The sequence below is a fragment of the Chiloscyllium punctatum genome, chromosome 30, assembly GCF_047496795.1.
Source record: "Chiloscyllium punctatum isolate Juve2018m chromosome 30, sChiPun1.3, whole genome shotgun sequence".
Taxonomy (NCBI): Eukaryota; Metazoa; Chordata; class Chondrichthyes; order Orectolobiformes; family Hemiscylliidae; genus Chiloscyllium; species Chiloscyllium punctatum.
In genome coordinates, this window is record NC_092768.1 from 40,970,645 (window position 1) to 40,988,861 (window position 18,217).

The 18,217-nt window shown below is 42.2% G+C and overlaps 1 long non-coding RNA gene across 7 annotated transcripts in view; it reads left to right on the forward strand.

Moving 5' to 3' along the window:
• LOC140455437 (uncharacterized) overlaps positions 1 to 18,217 on the forward strand; it is a 67,750-nt gene that overhangs the window by 22,874 nt on the left and 26,659 nt on the right. For 6 of the 7 annotated variants that reach the window (XR_011952839.1, XR_011952841.1, XR_011952843.1 and 3 more), the window contains 4 exons: positions 4,304 to 4,350; positions 4,482 to 4,547; positions 11,247 to 11,281; positions 15,768 to 15,842. This is a non-coding gene — a long non-coding RNA (uncharacterized lncRNA). The remainder of the gene's footprint in view (positions 1 to 4,303; positions 4,351 to 4,481; positions 4,548 to 11,246; positions 11,282 to 15,767; positions 15,843 to 18,217) is intronic. The other variant, XR_011952844.1, reaches the window with a different exon arrangement.

The following is an 18,217-nucleotide window of genomic DNA, read 5'->3' on the forward strand; positions in this document are numbered from 1 at the left end:
GTTCCCCAAGACTATCTCTCCAGCATCATTTTCCAGTGGCCCAAAGCCCACTTTTGCATCTCTTTTGCCCTTTATATATGTGAAGAAACTCTTACAGTTTTTCTTTATATTATTGGTTAGCTTACCCTCATATTTAATCTACTTCCTCCATATTTCTTTTTTTTTGCCACCCTTTGTTGGTCTTTTTAAGCTTCTCAATCCTATGGTTTCCCACTGTCCCTCGCCATATTATATGCTTTCTCTTTAGCTTTTATGCTATCCCTGACTTCCCCTGTCAGCCATGGTTGCCTCATCCTCCCTGTACCATGCTTCTTTTTCCTTGGGATGACTCTCTGCTGTGGCTCTCAAATTACTCCCAGAAACTCCTGTCATTGCTGTTACACTGTGTTTCTTGCTAGGCTCCTCTTCCATTCAGGAGGGAGAAAGTGACAATTGCAGATGCTGGAGATCAGACTCTAGACTGTGGTGCTGGAAAAGCACAGCCAGTCAGGCAGCATCCGAGGAGCAAGAGAATTGACGTTTCAGGTATAAGCCCTTCATCAGGAATCCTGATGAAGTGCTTATGGCCAAAACGTCGATTTTCCTCTTCCTTTTTTCAGCTGTAACACTGTTACCTCTGATTTTGTCTTCACCCTCTCAAAGTACAGAGTAAGTTCAATCATATTATTATCACTGCCTCCTCGGATTTCCTTCATCTTAAACTTCTTTATCAAGTCTGCCTCATTGCACAATACTAACTCCAGTATTGCCTGTTCCCTAGGGGGTTCCACCACAAGCTGCTTCAAAAGCCATCTTGTAAACATTCTATAAATTTCTTTTCCTGCAACCCATTACTAACCTAATTTTCCCAGGCCACCTGCATGTTGAAATCCACTATGATCACTGTAACTTTGCCTTTCCTATACATGTTTTCTATCCCCTATTATATCTTGCAGTCCAGCTCCTGACGACTGTTTGAAGGCGTATACATAACTTCAACTATGTTTATTTTTTCCCTTTGCAGTTCCTCAATTCTACCCACATGGATTATACATCATCTGACCCTACTTCTTTTCTTAGTATTGATTTAATTTCATTTCTTACAATAAGGCAACCCTTACCTCCTCAGCCCGAAATGTTGATTCTCCTGCTCCTGGGATGCTGGCTGACCTGCTATAGTTTTCCATACACTCTGTCATTTTTTGTGTCTTTGCTGGAGATTTTAATAACCTCTCCTAAGTTCTGCACTCCTACCTCCTCTTTTAATTCAGGTTTTCTAGTTTCCCCTATAACTGAACCCTCCATGCCCAATCTAGTTTCAAGTCCTGTCCACAGCCCTGGTTATGCGATTCACTAGGACACTAGTCCCAGCACGGTTCAGATGAATACTGTCCCATTGAAACAGGTCCCTTCTTCCTCAGTACTGGTGTCAGTATCACATGAAGCCAAGAAGGCAGGGATGATTGAAATGTTGCCACAGCATTTAGGACTTATGGAAATGGAAGAAAGACCAGGTACTGTTCGAAGGAAATGATGTAAATGGAAGTGAAAAGGCATGAATTTTAACTTTAGAAAGAGGACACAAAGAAAATAAGAGAGAGAGGCTTGAATTAGAATTGCAAAGGGTTAAAAGGAAGGAGAGTGACTCTCAGTTTAAACTGCTGCCATTGAGAAAAGGGACTTCATATGCCAAGGAAGATTCTAATGAGAAAAACTTAAACATAACCTAAAGCCCAGTATGGGAAAGTTTAAATTTGTACAATTCCTATCTAAATTTCAGAAAAGAGATGTGGAGGCATTCCTTATACTGTTTGGCAAAAGTACTCAGTGGCTGAAGGTAAACTTGGATACTGACCAAGCAGAGCTTATGAGATGTATGCATCCTTCTGTTTTTCAATGGATAATTACACAGTTTAGAAAAATTATGTTATTCTTGGTCTATTTAAGTTCCTGAAGCGTCCATGCTGAAGTTTTGAAACTTAAGGAAACACATTGGCAGTTCCAAATTCAATTTGAAAGAGTAAAGCCAAGGAATATTTGACTGTGGTCTATCGATATTAAAAGGTAAAGTTCTCAAGGCAATGAAATTCCCATGGAAGTTATCCAGTCAGGTGAATTGAAAAATCCACTGCTGGCAGTACTTAGAGTTTACATTGAATACCAGTAGGTTGCTGCAGCTAAGCAGGCAGTGAGCTAGCTGACTATTATGAGGTGATCGTTCAATCTAGACCATTTTCCTGCTGTCATGTCAGCCATTATCAAATGGCGGAGCAGACTTGATGGGCTGAATGGCCTAATTCTGCTCCCCTAACTTATGGTCTCCCACTCCATAAAACCAAAAAGGGTAAAAGGAAAATAAAAGGAAGGCATGTAGCCAGGGCAAAGAAGGGGCAATTGGGAATGACCCAGCAATGTTTCCTCAAACTTTAAAATAAGGTGCTGAGGGTGAAATTGAGAATCAAAGGTCAAAGTGTTTCCATTGTGACAAAGTGTGACACCTTCATTCAGAATGTTGAAATTTGTGGGTATGTATTAAAAGGCCTTGTTGAAGTAGGAATGTGTCCAAGGAAGGGGCTTACAGAAGAAAACCTGTGGGTCAAATTATAATCTTAACTCCAATTATGAGATTCACTGTAAACACTGCAGAGAGGTGGAGAGGTGAATAAAGTAGCTGAGAAACGTTTCTTAAGTCCTCTTTATTGAGGCTCAACAAACAGATTCGGAGTTGGGCAACTTCACACAATCAGTCCACACTGAAGCTAAGGGCAAACGAGATCTATAGATTGATTGTTCAAAATATGGAATTCTGCTGAGAAAGTGGAAAAGTTCTAAGAGACCTGAAGACAAATAATAGATGGTTGTTCATCAGGTAGTGGTTTTTGCCTGGATATTGTTGAGACCTATATTGTGAGTGGCACATGAAATTTCTGTTGCTGGACTTCACAGTGACATCATAGCCAAAGTAACGCTGAATGAAGTTTATCAACTGTGCATCAGATGCTGATGACAATGAATTTGATGGTTCTAAAACGCTTTGACGGTGGTTGAGTTGGGTTGCGTTGTAGTGTGTTGTGTTTTGTTGTATTAGTTGTGGGTATGTTCTCCGGGCTGGGAAGTTGATTTGCAGATGTTTTGTCCCATCTAGGTGACATCTTCAGCACTTTGCAGCCTTCTGTGAAACGCTGCTGTACCGTGTCTTCTAGAATTTATTTTGTTCTATTTCTGCTGCTTCCAGTTGTTGGTTCCAGTTGTTCATTATAGTGGCTGGTATATTGGGCTGAAAAATGTGTTGCTGGAAAAGTGCAGCAGGTCAGGCAGCATCAAAGGAGCAGGAGAATTGACATTTTGGGCATAAGCCCTTCTTCAGGAATTCCTTCTTCAGCTTTTCCAGCAACACATTTTTCAGCTCTGATCTCCAGCATCTGCAGTCCTCACTTTCTCCTAGCTGGTATATTGGGTCCAGGTCAATGTGCTTGTTGGTGGAATCTGTGGATGAGTGCCAAGCTTCTTGAAATTCTCTGGCTGTCTTCTATTTAGCTTGTCCCATGATTATTATATTGTCCAAGTCGAATTTGTGGTCCCTGTCATCTGTATGTATGGCTACTAGGAACAGCTAGTCATGGCGTTTATTGGCTAGTTGCTGTTCGCGGACGTGGATTGCTAGTTATCTGTTTGTTTGTCCTATATTGTGTTTTGTGCAGCCTTTTCATGGAATCTCGTAACTTACTTTAGTCTTGCACGTGATGGGTATCGGGTCTTTTGTCCTGGTAAGTTGTCTGAGTGTGTCTTGTCGGTTTATGGGTTATCATGAATCCCAGTGGTCGAAGAAGGCTGGTTGTCAGTTCTGAGATGTTTTTTATATAAGGTAGAGTGGCTAGTGTGTTAAGTTGTGGCATGTCTTGGTAGAATTGTTTGTCTATTAGGCATCTGCGGATGAAGTTGCAGGGCTATCCATTCTTGATGAAGACTCTGTAGAGGTGAACCTACCCACAACCATGATAACCAGCACCCAAGCTACAAAAGTTTACACAAATGTTGTGTTGTATCTTTGTATTGTTAGTTCATTCAGTAAACCCCACCACACTTAATTTGAAATGAATTATCAGATTATGGTTGTTTCTTATATTTTAAAATCATGATCACTGACATTTTAAACTCTATTCTTAAGCCACCTTTCAAAAGTTTATAGGCTTCAAAAGTTGATTTGTATATCTTGATCTGCTGTATTTATTTAATACTCTCCATTCCAACGCACTTGCTTTGGTCTCATTCTCTAATCATGGGTTATTCCCCATTCTACTTAATATTTATTTTGTTTCTACAGATTCACCAATGGTGACCTAAACAGCAGCTTGCAGTAAATGACTGAAGGTATAGCTTGTTTCACAGTTACATTTATTGAAAAAAGTAAAAAAAACTTCATGAGGTTTGACTTAATTAAGGAAAGCCAGCTAGATTAGTAAAATACCGATCATCACTGACCATTTCAATTCAACTTTCAGATGAAATAACGCATAAATTTGATGAAGGGAAAGGAATGGAGAGGATTTTAAGAAACACTTGAAAAGGTACCATTCAAAACTACCAACAAAATTTAGACTTGTGAAGTAGGAAGGCCAGTGTCACCTTGGATAGAAAATTATTTTCAGTATTTCTCAGACTTGATGATAGTGGTTCTCCCCAAAGATCAGTGACTCAACTATCACTCATGTAGTTTTTAAATCTCTCTCCTCTCACCTTAAAACTGTGCCTCCTAGTCTTGAAATCCCTCATCCTGTGGAAAAGACAACTACCATTAATACTCTTATTAAATTTCATTTGTCACTTGGCTAGCCATTAACTCGTCTATGTCCTATTGCAGTTAGTTTGTATAATCGTTACTGCTTTGATCGCTTCTCCAAGTTTTGCGTCAGTGGGAAATGTAAAAATTTGCCACTGACGCAAAACTTGGAGAAGCGATCAAAGCAGTAACGATTATACAAACTAACTGCAATAGAACATAGATGTGTTAATGGCTAGCCAAATGACAAATGAAATTTAATAGAGTGTTAATGGTCTTTTCCATAGGATGGGGGATTTCAAGACTAGGAGGTACATTTTTAAGGTGAGAGAAGAGAGATTTAAAAACTACATGAGTGACAAATACAGTACTTTACAGGGGGTGCTTCACGTGTGGAATGAACATCCTGAGGAAGTGGTGAATGTGGGTACAATTACAACATTTAAAAGACATTTGGATAAGTACATGAATAAGAAGGGGATATGGACCAGGATTATATTCGGAATGGACTGGTTGAATCGAAGGGCCTGTTTCCGTGCTGTATGACTCTAAGTGTGAGTTGACACACTTGGCAGAACAGATATGGAGAGAAAATATAAATGTAATGGCATAATTTTGAACAGAATGCAGGGTATATTGGGGCAGCATGGTGGCTCAGTGGTTAGCACTGCTGCCTCACAGAGCCAGGGATCTGGCTTTGGTTTCAGCCTTGGCCAACTGTCCATGTGGAGTTTGCATATTCTCTGCATGGGTTTTTCCTTTGCGTGCTCTGGTTTCCTCCCATAGCCAAAGATATGCAGGTCAGGTGAATTGGCTGTGCTAAATTGGCTGTGTTAGGTGCATTAGTCAGAGGGAAATGGGTCTGGGTGGGTTACTCTTCAGAAGGTCGGTGTGGACTTTTTGGGCCGAAGGGAATCTTAAAAATAAAAGTCTGAATAACAGATCTGGGAGTGCATATGCATTGAATCTAGATGTAAACAGGCTAAACAGAGAGTGGTGAGCAAAGCATGTGAAAACTTGGTTGTCATAAATATAGTTAAAAATCCCAAAACACCAGGTTATAGTCTAACCGATTTAATTGGAGGCACTTGCTTTCGAAGCGCTGCTTCTTCATCAGGTGATTGTGAAGCAGGACCGTAAGACACAGAATTTATAGCAAAAGATTACAGTGTCATGCATTGGTCACTCATTTAAAATAGAGATTAGACATTTTTTTTCTGAGGGTCATCAGTCTTTAGAACTCTGATAAAGTAGTTATAGCAGAATAATTGAATTTGAAGTAGCATCCATGAATATTTTTAAGGCAGAGGTATGTAGGTAGGTAGATTCTCTCTAAATGATAGAGTGAAATGTTATCATTGGTAAGTAGGAATGTGAATTTGAGTTGCAGTTGAATTAGTCACTATCTTATTGAGTGGCAGGGCAGCCGTAATAGGCAGAATGGCCTACCCCTGCTCCAGTTCAAGTGTCACAACTGGAATATACCTTCCATAAATGATCACCATTCTTTGAAGAAACTGAGGGGCCTTGAGATTGCAGAGGAGATTTGCAAGAATGTTTCTAGAGATGAAAGACTTTATCCATAAGTTTAAAATCGAGAAGCTGGGCTAGTTCTCTTTGGAACAGTGGAGACTGAGGGGAGCTTTGACAGAGGTGCACAAGATTGTTATAATTTGGAAATACTGGTGTTGGACTGGGGTGAACAAAGTTAAAGATCACACAACACCAGGTTTGAGTCCAACAGGTTTAATTGAAAGCACACAAGCTTCATTAGGTGATAGTGGAAGACTCAATCCTAAGACACAGAATTTATAGCAAAAATTTACAGTGTGATGTAACTGAAATTATACATTGAAAAATACCTTGATTGTCTGTTGAGTCTTTCATCTGTTTGAATACTATGATAGTTTCACTTCTTTCATGTGTAAATCACAAAACCTTTTTTTAAAAGTTGCATTCTCAGGTTAGCTGTAACAATGGGTGATAGCTAGACAATATGTTGAAGGTGTTAGCCCCCTGTGTTCTCCGTCTATGCCATGATATTTAGATTGATTCTAATCCAAGAAGTGAGATAAGAGTTTCACATGAATTCATGCAGTTTTTGAGCAAAGTACAATGTAACTCTGCAAGTACAAATTCACCCCACAAAATATATGTGTGCATGTGGGTCTTTGTGCGTGTGTCTGTCTGGGCTGGGGGTTGTGAGTGTGAGAGAGAGTGTATGTGTGTGTGTGTAGTGAGTGTAGAGTGTCTTAAGTCTGTGAGGGGGTGCATGTGTGAGTGTGGGAATGGGTGTGCGCATCTGGGGTGGGGGGCTGTGAGTGTCTGTGAGAGAGAATGCATATGTGTGTGCATGAGTGTAGAGTGGTCTAAGTTTCTGAAAGGATGCCTGTGTTAGAGTGGGGGTGTGTGTGTCTGTGTGTGTGTAGTGCAATGGTGGTCACCTGACACGGAGGAGTGCATCAGACGAATGAGACACCGGGAATTCTTTTAAGATGCCGGCAGTGATCCCAATGAGCCCACTGATGAACTGGAACAGTCGTCACAGGGATCTGTGGAGGAGCGACCAAGGAAGGTGTCAACTTGGACCCCACCGGAGGGCCGCTGCCCTGGGCTTGACGTGTATGCTCAAACCGTCAGGAAATATATAAATGCCAGATTCATCAGCCATACCCACAAGGTAGAGCAAAACATCACCCGTTCACAAAGCAATGCCATCCAGGCTCTCAAAACCAATCTAACATTGTCATCAAATCAGCCGATAAAGGAGGAGCCATTATCATTCAGAATAGAACAGACTACTGCAAGGAAGTGTACCGACAACTGAACAACCAGGAACACTACAGGCAACTACCAGCTGATCCGACCAAAGAACACACCCGTAAATTGAACATATTGATCAAGACTTTGGATCTAGTCCTTCAGAGTTCCCTACGCGCCCTCATCCCACGTACTTCTCATGTAGGCGACTTCTACTGCCTTCCAAAGGTACACATCGTATCGGGCAATGGGACCCTGTGTGAGAATCTCTCTGGCAATGTTGAAGGCATCTTGGGAACCTATGGTACAGGGGATATGCAGCTTCTGTCGCGACACTATGGATTTCTTACAGAAACTCAGCACCCACGGACCAGTCAAACCAGGAACGTTCCTCATCAATGGATGTTTCAGCACTCTACACCAGCATCCCCACAATGATGGGCATCATGGCGACAACTTCAGTACTCAGCATCAACAACTGCCAATCTCCGAACTCCATCCTACAACTCATCCGCTTTATTCTCGATCATAACAACCAGTTTTGACAACCAGTTCTTCGTCCGGACACATGGGGACCAAATTTGCACCCCAACATGCCAACATTTTTATGCACAGGTTCAAACAAAACTTCTTCTCTCTGCAGGACCTCCAACCAACATTATGCACCAGGTACATTGACAACATTTTCTTCCTCTGGACCCATGGTGAGGAGTCACTTATAAAACTACACAGTGACGTCAACAAGTTTCATCTCGCCATCTAACTCACCATGGACTACTCTCAACTATCTGCCTCATTCTTGGACACATGCATCTCTATCAAGGATGGGCACCTCAGCACCACACTACTCTGCAAACCCACAAACAAACTCACAGTGCTACACTTCTCCAGCTTCCACCCAAGACATATTAAAACAGCCATCCCCTATGGACAAGCCCTACACATACACATACACCGGATCTGCTCAGATGAGGAGGAACGTGATGGGCACCTGGAAGTACTCAGGGATGCCCTCACAAGAACAGGATATGATGCCCAACTCATCGACCGCCAGTTCCGATGTGCCACAGCAAGGAACCGTAATTACCTCCTCAGGAGACGGACATTGTGCTGCAACCAACAGGGTACCCTTCGTTGTTCAGCACTGCCCAGGAGCTGAAAAACGACACCATGTTCTTTGTGACCTGCAACACAATGAGGATGAGCACCTCACCAAGACCTTCCCCACACCTCCACTATTTGCCTTTAACCAACCGCCTAACCTCAAACAGATCATTGTTCGTAGCAAGCTGCCCGGCTTTCAGGACAACTCCACACAACCCTGTCACGGTAGGCGCTGCAAGACGTGTCAGAGTGTGGACATGGATACCACCATTATGCGTGGGGACACTTTGTACATGGCAGGTACTCATTGTACTCTATGCTACTCTCTCCCCACCCCCACCCTCCTCTAGCTTATCTCTCCATGCTTCAGGCTCACTGCCTTTATTCCTGATGAAAGGCTTTTGCCCGAAACGTCGATTTCGCTGCTCGTTGGATGCTGCCTGAACTGCTCTGCTCCTCCAGCATCTGCAGTCATTGTTTTTACCTCAGGTACTCATGTGACTCAGCCAACGGTGTCTATATTATACGTTGCAGGCAAGGATGCCCTGAGGCATGGTACATTGGAGAAGCTGAGCAAAGCTACGACAACGGATGAATGGGCACTGCACAACAATCAACGGACAGGAATGTTCCCTCCCAGTTGGAGAACACTTTAGTGGTCCAGGAAATTCGACCTCGGATTTTCGGGTGACTATCCTCCAAGGCGGACTTCGGGATGGGCAGCAGCGAAAAGTGGCCAAGCAGAGGCTGATAGCTAAGTTCCACACCCGTAGGGAGGGCCTCAACCGGGATCTTGGGTCCATGTCACATTACAGGTGACCACCATTGCACTATACGCACACCCAGACACTCCTACACACACAAACCCTCTCACATACACACGCGCACACACGCGCACACACACACACACACACACACACACAGGCACTCCTGTACACACATGCACACGGACACACCCTTACAGACACATACACCCCCACACTCACAGGCATTCTCTCAGAGACTTAGACCACTCTACACTCATGCACGCACATATACACTCTCTCTCACAGACACTCACAACCCCTCACCCCAGACACGCACACACACTCCCACACTCACACATACACCCCGTCACAGACTTAAGACACTCTACACTCACTACACACGCACACACACACACTCTCTCTCTCACACTCTCTCTCACACTCACAACCCCCAACCCAGACAGACAGATACACACAAAGACCCACATGCACATATATTTTGTGGGGTGAATTTGTACTTGCAGAGTTACATTGTACTTTGCTCAAAAACTGCATCAATTCATGTAAAAATTCTGTTATCTTACTTTTTAGATTAGAATCAATCTAAATATCATGGCATAGATAGAGAACACAGGGAGCTAACACCTTCAACATATTGTCGAGCTATAACCCATCGTTACAGCTAACTTGAGAATGCAACTTTTAAAAAAAGGTTTTGTGGTTTACACATGAAAGAAGTGAAACTATCATAGTATTCAAACAGATGAAAAACTCAACAGACAATCAAGGTATTTTCCAATGTATAATTTCAGTCACATCATACTGTAAATGTTTGCTATGAATTCTGTGTCTTAGGATTGAGTCCTCCACTCTCACCTGATGAAGGAGCGACGCTTCGAAAGCTAGTGTGCTTCCAATTAAACCTGTTGGAATTGGTGTTTGTGATTTTTAAGATTATAATTGAATCAGATACAGTATACAAGGACAAGGACTAGGATCGCTCAGTGCTTAGTACTGCTACCTCACACACCAGGGATCAGCATTCTATTTCAGCCTCGGGAGTCTGTCTATTTGGAGTTTGCACATTCTCCCTGTGTCTGCGTGGGTTATCTCAGCGTCGTCCAGTTTCCTCCTACAGTCCAAACATGCTGTTAGGTTGATTAGCCATGCTAAATTGCCCACAATGTCCAGGGATTTTCCGACTGAGTGGAGAAGCGATGGGAAGTGCCGGATTGCAGGATAAGGTAGGGAGGGCGGCTCTGGATGGGATGCTGTTCAGAAGGGTAGTGTTGACTTGGGGCAAATGGGTTTCTATGACTCTAGGCGGAAGACAGGGCCATGAGTTTAAAGTTTTGCAGAAGAGATACAGGGGACTTGAGAAGACATTTTTTTGCACAGTGAGTGTAATAACTTCACACTCACTCCTTACTTGGGAGATGGAAGCAGAAATAATCAGCAATTTCAAAATAAAATTGAATGCCCACTTGAAGTAAATACGATTGCAAGGTTATGGGGCTACAGGGCAATAACTGAGACTAACTGAATTGCCTCACAAAGAATCAACATAGAATTAAGCTGAATGTCTTCTAATTGCTATTGTTACATCTCAGAATGTATCAATCCCCATCTTTTGTATACTCAATGAGTGCTCTGGGTGTGAACATTCCAAAGATTAATATTCATCAGTGAAAAAATTTCTCCTCATTTCAATTCTAAAGGGAGAAGCTTGTATCCTGAGACCGTATAGAACATAGAACAATACAGTGTAGTAGGTTCTTGACTCTAGCTAAGATGCAATTTGTGTCTTCTCTCAAATCTTCAGATTTGTTTGCTTGTCAATGGGATGTTGAATGCTTCACCTTTTTTTATTTTCTCAGCTTCTGATGTCACCGATCTACCTTCTTCATGACTAGTAAGTGAGGTTTTGATCTCTGAACCCACCCAGTAATTTACAGATGGATTTGTGTCTTGTTCATTACGTAGCATTGTGCTTCCATAGATTCAACAAGAAATCCTGGTTCCTGCAGATTGGGATCCTGATGTTTCAAACCAAACTTTGCAGATAGCATTTTCAATGAGCAGCAGCTTCACAGATAGAGACATCTTCAAAACTGATGTTTGCTCTCACGCTTTCTCATCTTGAACAATGGGCATTTCCAAATACAGCATGCAAGCTTGCACTGTTTCGCAGTTGCTTTTAACCAGACTTTGCAATGCTTATAGTTGACCCCAAAATGTTCCAGAAACACCACTTATTCATCAGATACTCAAACCACATGAGTTGACTAGACCAGTCGCATCACGATTCACAATAAGAACATCTGCAACTGGAAGGTCAGCTTATTGTTTGAATTTGGTGTCAGGGTTTTACTTAAACATCTGACCTTCATTCCTGCTGTGAGGAAGTTAATTTGAATGTCATTCTTTTTAACATGACCCAGGTATGTTGTTCACATTTCATGTGTATAAACTGATGGATAGAGATGGATGTGTACATACATTGATCAATGAATTTCACACACTTGCTAATGGACAGAATAATGGGCACACCCAGAAAAAGAGCTGAAAATGTGTTGCTGGAAAAGCGCAGCAGGTCAGGCAGCATCCAAGAGCAGGAGATTCCTGAAGAAGGGCTCATGCCTGAAACATCGATTCTCCTGCTCCTTGAATGCTGCCTGATCTGCTGCGCTTTTCCAGCAACACATTTTCAGCTCTGATCTCCAGCATCTGCAGTCCTCACTTACACCCAGATATAGATGCAATGATGGATCATTATATTTGCAGGCATGCTGATGCACCAAGATGTGCACTGAGATAGATGTAATGTTGCAGGGTTGTGATATTATAAACTCTAGAGCTGTAATAACTGTTCATGGATTGAAAGAATCAACAAGGATAAACTTGTTAGGTGCAGAAAGAAGCAGCAATATCTCTGGAATAAACTCTTGAAGGGCAAGGGCAAATTTGTACAGGAATTGACAGCAATTAGCCATGCCTGAGAGTAAGTGGCTTGAAGCTACATGAATGAAACTGTTAAAAGACTGCTTGATAAATAGCTAGACATACTGGCACCACTATTACCTTATATGGAGCATTGTATGTGACTGCTTGCAACTTAATATTAACATTTGGGATTTGTTTCTCAGTGAACTCCATTGTATGGGATCATTGTGATCAGGTTTCAGTCAATTCACTGGCTGAGTGCCAGAGAAGTTCCTGGAAGAGAAAGCACATTCTGGCAGTACAAAGAATTTACTTCCTCAGAGAGGATTGAAGACCCACATTTGTGACATATGTGCCCTGAAGTTGCCTTCAGAGCAAGGCAAAGTCTACACCAGCAGCAAACGTTTGTTGCTTCATTCGAGTTGGGGTGGTACATGTTTCCATCCAAATTTATAGAGTTACATTACTGGTTAGAGTTAAATGTAATTTATGTTACAATGAAGTTGATTGGAATTAAAATTGCAGTTGTTAGAGGTAAGAAGTAAATGTTGCAGCAAAGATATGTTTTAGACTGGTACCTGAAGTGTTAAATAAAGGAGAGTTTAATTAAATTCCAAATCGACTGTGTCTTTCCTCTCTAACACAAAGGAAGAGCACTTGGAGAAAAGGTTTAAGTACACCATTCGGTTAACATCTTCTTATGCTCCTGGAGAGGCTTTGATAAGAGGTGACCCTAAATTGCTCCAAAGTCAAACCTATAAACCTTTATCTTGTCAAACATACAGCCTGGGCCTGAATTATGAGGACCGCTGCTACACGTGATGTCCAGGATTCAAACAGATCTCTGAGGGTAGAGGTGGATTGACCAGAGATTGAAAAAAAATTGAGTGCTTGCTGAGTGAGACAAACAGTGGAATTTGTGAAGTTGAGCTAGTTTAGTTGAAAGGGTAAGGGTAAACTATAGCCAGCCACAAGAAGGCTAAGACTTGTCTCATAGAATGTCAATGTGACTGGGGACAGGGGAATTTCACAAAAGCTGGACCGTAACCCCAGTCGCTTCCCTTATCTTTTAGACGACACCTAAAGAATCAAGGGTAGAGAATGGTAGATTGCCAAGAATGGGAAGGCATTCTAAGAAAGTGCCTAATTAGTGGCCCAAGTGGGTCAAGCATGTGAGAAACAAAGCTCACTCACTTCAATAATTTCAGTCCGAGACAAGATCTGAATCGGTAGTATCGTTTATTACGTTCTTGCAAGAGGGGTGTTGTGTCCACTGTCCACAAGGCAGACACACACACACTGAATTCAACTAGTACACAATATTTATGTAATTTGTTTCTCTTCTCTCCTCCCATTGCTCCTCCCCTGTTTACATCTGTTTCTAATCTAAACCCGGCTGTCCATCTCTGAACTCATCCGGCCTTGTCCATGACAAAATGTTTATCTCTGGCCTCACAAGGCCATTTGACCACATCCTGCTGTGGGCCATTGTTAGGTATACCCTCCTTCACTACCATCTGTTTCCCTTCCTTGTTATGACCTTATGACCTCATGACTTCTTGATAGTGGTTTGTTCTTGTTTTTGCGGGGGAATGGAGCAGTTAATTAGAAGTGGGAAATAGATATTTATAACTACTGTTTGTACAGGCATACCTAGCTTAACCCCCTCCCCTCACAATACCTTATCTATTTCTCTGTAACATCTACCATTGTTGCAGGCAGTGGGCGGCACGGTGGCACAGTGGTTAGCACTGCTGCCTCACAGCGCCAGAGACCCGGGTTCATTTCCCGCCTCAGGCGACTGTGTGGAGTTTGCACGTTCTCCCCGTGTCTGCGTGGGTTTCCTCCGGGTGCTCCGGTTTCCTCCCACAGCCCAAAGATGTGCAGGTCAGGTGAATTGGCTATGCTAAATTGCCCGTAGTGTTAGGTAAGGGGTAGATGTAGGGGTATGGATGGGTTGCGCTTCGACGGGGCGGTGTGGACTTGTTGGGCTGAAGGGCCTGTTTCCACACTGTAAGTAATCTCATCTAATTTCATTCTTGTATGCTCATTTTAGCTAATACAAAAACAATTATATATTTCCTGCACATGGTTTTCATTCTTGTTGACTCAACTCTTGGCTGAAACAATTATACACTGGTGTGAGTTCATTTACCTTGCATAAGTAATTACAATTGCAGAAGTAACACTGCTTTACCTATATCCCAGAAGCACTTCTCTAAATTAGACTGGATTCTGGGATCCACGGGTCAGATTTGACAGTCATAGAAATATACAGCACGTCCCTTCGGTCCAACTCATCTATGCTGATCAGATATCCTAAATTAATCTAGTCCGATTCACCAGCACTTGGCCCATATGTCGCTAAACCCTTTCTATTCAAATACCCATCTAGATGCCTTTTCAATATAATTGTACCAGCGTCCACCACTTCTGGCAGCTCATTCCATAAACGCACCACCCTTTGTGTGAAAAAGTTGCCCCTTGGGTCCCTTTTAAATCTTTCCCCTCTTAAACTAAACTTGTGCCCTCAAATTCTGGCTTCCTCCAACCCAGGAAAAAGACCTTGTCTATTTACCCTACCTATGCATCTCTTGATTTTATAAACATCAATAGGGTCACCACTCATCCTTCAATGCTCCAGGTAAAACAACCCCAGCCTCTCCCTAAAGCTTAAACCCTTCAACCTGGCAGTGTCCTTGTAAATCTTTACTGAATCCTTTCGAGTTTCACAACATCTTTCCTACTGGAGGGAGACTAGAATTGCACACAGTATTCCAACAGTGGCCTAACCAATGTCCTGTACAGCAGCAACATGACCTCCTAATCCTGCACTCAGTACTCTGACCAATAAAGGAAAGCATACCAAATGCCTTCTTCGCTATCCTATCTCTCTGAGATTCCACTTTAAGGAACGATGAACCTGTACTCCAAGGTCTCTTTCTTCAACAACACTCCTGGAGCACGTAGAGTGTAAGGAAAGTGCACTTCTAAGCTTAATAAGGCAACAATGATCAATATTTGGAGCAGTTAATGGGGAAAAGAGCGAGAAAATGAGAAGTTATGTTAAGACAATGAGAAGTTGTCCATGTTGAAAAGTAGTAGAACAGGAGTGAAAGTGTCAGATAAATGTGTTGTAAATTGACCAGTTTCAAACACGGTGTGAGAAGGCTTGCCAAGATGTATGGCGTGCAAACAGTGAATGAGACGTGGACAATTTGCAGGCTGTTGTTAAAAGTCCTGTGTCAAGTAGGCAGAGAAAATAGAATTTCTGTGGCTGATCTCTCATTGAGCCAGCAGGAGATTGAGAAATTGACATCTCTGCTGTCAGTACAAAAAAAAGTCTATGTTTGGGAGAGTTATGTCTGATGGAGATGGTGATGATGGAATGGATTAATGGGAGACAGAAGTGAATGCCCAGTGGTATGCCCCAGGTGAAAATGACTCTGTTTCAGAGGCATCAAATCCACCAGTGCCACCAGAAACTACCCTCGCCCTGATGAAACCTGTGACTACTGAGTGCAGAGAAGGTGAGGACCCTCAGTCAGTTCGTTATACAATCCTGCTTAATGGTAGCACAGTAAGGGGAATCGCTAAAAGGATCTGTACTTTTGAACATACTGCAGATCCTTATTTCTTTTTAAAACAATCACCAGTGAAGAACTTTACATGGGCTTGATGATAAAGATGTAAAATGAATGCTAATATGTGTGAGCCCTGTGATTCAGACTGCTTGCCCACTCCTCAGCGTGGGGGAATTGAAATATATGAAGGAGTAGGTGCAAACAAAATGGAACATCCGACTGCATGTGCAGATTGGAAACATTTTACTCAAGGTTTTGAGGACATGGATTGTACGAGGTTAACTGGATGTGATTTTTCTAATTGGTTCAGAACCTTGAGTAGTACATGCTTCAGAAGGGGTAATAAGGCCTGTGAGAATTAAGAGTCTGTAGATGTTACACATAATAAGGTATAGATAGTAAGGCGACCAGTTTGAGCTTGGGAGAAGGAAGTTCAAAAGGCAAGTAAAGTCAAAGGGAGTAAGAGTGGGAACATATTTCTTATTAAAGGTCCTAATGCTGGTCCAGTGTGAAGAACTGAAGGAGGGAAAGGAAGAGGTGGTGTTGTTAATTTTTGTGGTGATGTTAATCTTTGGTGTTTTGCACCCCCATTTACAGTGCCTGTGGGTTGAGGTGGAGGACAATCACAAGGGGACACTAGACCTCAGGTGCAGTGTATTAATTGTGGCTGACTAGATTACTTCATTCGGGATTGTAGAACACCTTGTCACTATGCACAGGCACAGCACGAGAGTAGGGACGAGGACAAGAATCAGAACAGCGATACAGAGATCTGCCACTAGAGGGACCAGTTCGACAGGTTCCAGTAAGGGAAGCAGTCCTCTGCTCTTTATCCACTGTTCTTCGATGTGAGGGCGTGATAGTGCCAGGCCTTTCTGTATGGATGTGTAATGCTAGATAGGACTGTGTATGGAGACCCATAGTAGAAGTCAAATTAGGGGGATACCCCACTGAATTCCTAGGGGATGCATAGGGTTCCTGTACTACCCTTAAAACATCCAGAGTTTTTTGTTTTGGCGAAAGAATGGGACAATTGTTTTGAGTGGGTTTACCGAACATTTAAAAGAGGGACTTTGAATGGACTGGATTGAGTTTAAGTTGGGCACTTTATTTTGTTATCATGTGGTCATATTAGCACATGTTCCCCGAATAGTATTTTGGATTCTAATTTTATCAGCAGGTGTATTTTGTCTTTTGATCCGGTGATTTGTAACATCTGGCAGATGGCTGATATAAATGAGATGCCAATAGAGATATGCACAAGAATCGAAACAGACAGGATCCGTACATTCAGGGAATTTTGACTCAAACCTACAAAGATGTCCAATGATTTAAATGCACAAGAGCTTATTACTAAGCATGCAGATGCATTCGTAATGCATATGCAAGAGTGTGGTAAAATGTTAGGGGAAATAATTGTAGAAGGTTCAGACACAAAATATCAAAGGCAGTATGGTTTCTCTCAACAAGCTGAGGGTGAAGTAACAAAGGTAATTATAAATTTGCTAGAACAGGGAGATTTGTGACCTATACCTTCAACAAATAATTCTCCCAGTTGTCCAGTTAGGAAACCAGATAGTTCTTGGTGATTGACCATTGATCATGGAGAGTTAATAAAAGGACTGTTAACAGTACGAACACTAATCTTTATTGTGCAGTTAATGTTTTACTGAAAACATTGCCTGCATTGCTTCTACTTGACCTGCAGAACTAATTGTGGCGCATTTACCAGACTGACCATAAGATGAGGGAGCAAAATTATGCCTTTCAGCACATCAAGTCTGCTGTACTGTTTGTCATTGCTAATATGTGCTTCCCAAGCCCATCCTCCTGCCTTCGCTCTGTAACCCTTCATCCCATTATGAATCAACAGGATTTGTACCTCTGTCTTAAATACACTCAACAACTTAACTTCCACAACATTCTGCACAAGATATTCACGACCCTTTAGCTGAAGAAATTCCTTCTCATCTGAGTTTGAAACAAAATCCATTCACTCTGAGGCTGTGCTGTGGGTCCCCGTTGTTCCTATGAGTGCATTAACTGATTGTGGTGGTAATCTCTGATTGACTGATGTCTCCTTGAATATATTATTAATTCCTTCCCTTTGTCTTTCAAACACAGCTAATTGGTTGAAGCACACACTGTGTTCTCTGCATAAATTGCTGGTACGTGTTGCAGATGTGACATTAAGATGACATGGTGCAGCACAGCAACATGTCCAACTCATTGACTGCTCAGTGCTCCCAACTATGAAAAGCACCTGCCTCTCTATCTGCACTAAAAAGGAGTGTAGGTCACAGAAGCTGGCAGCCTTTAAA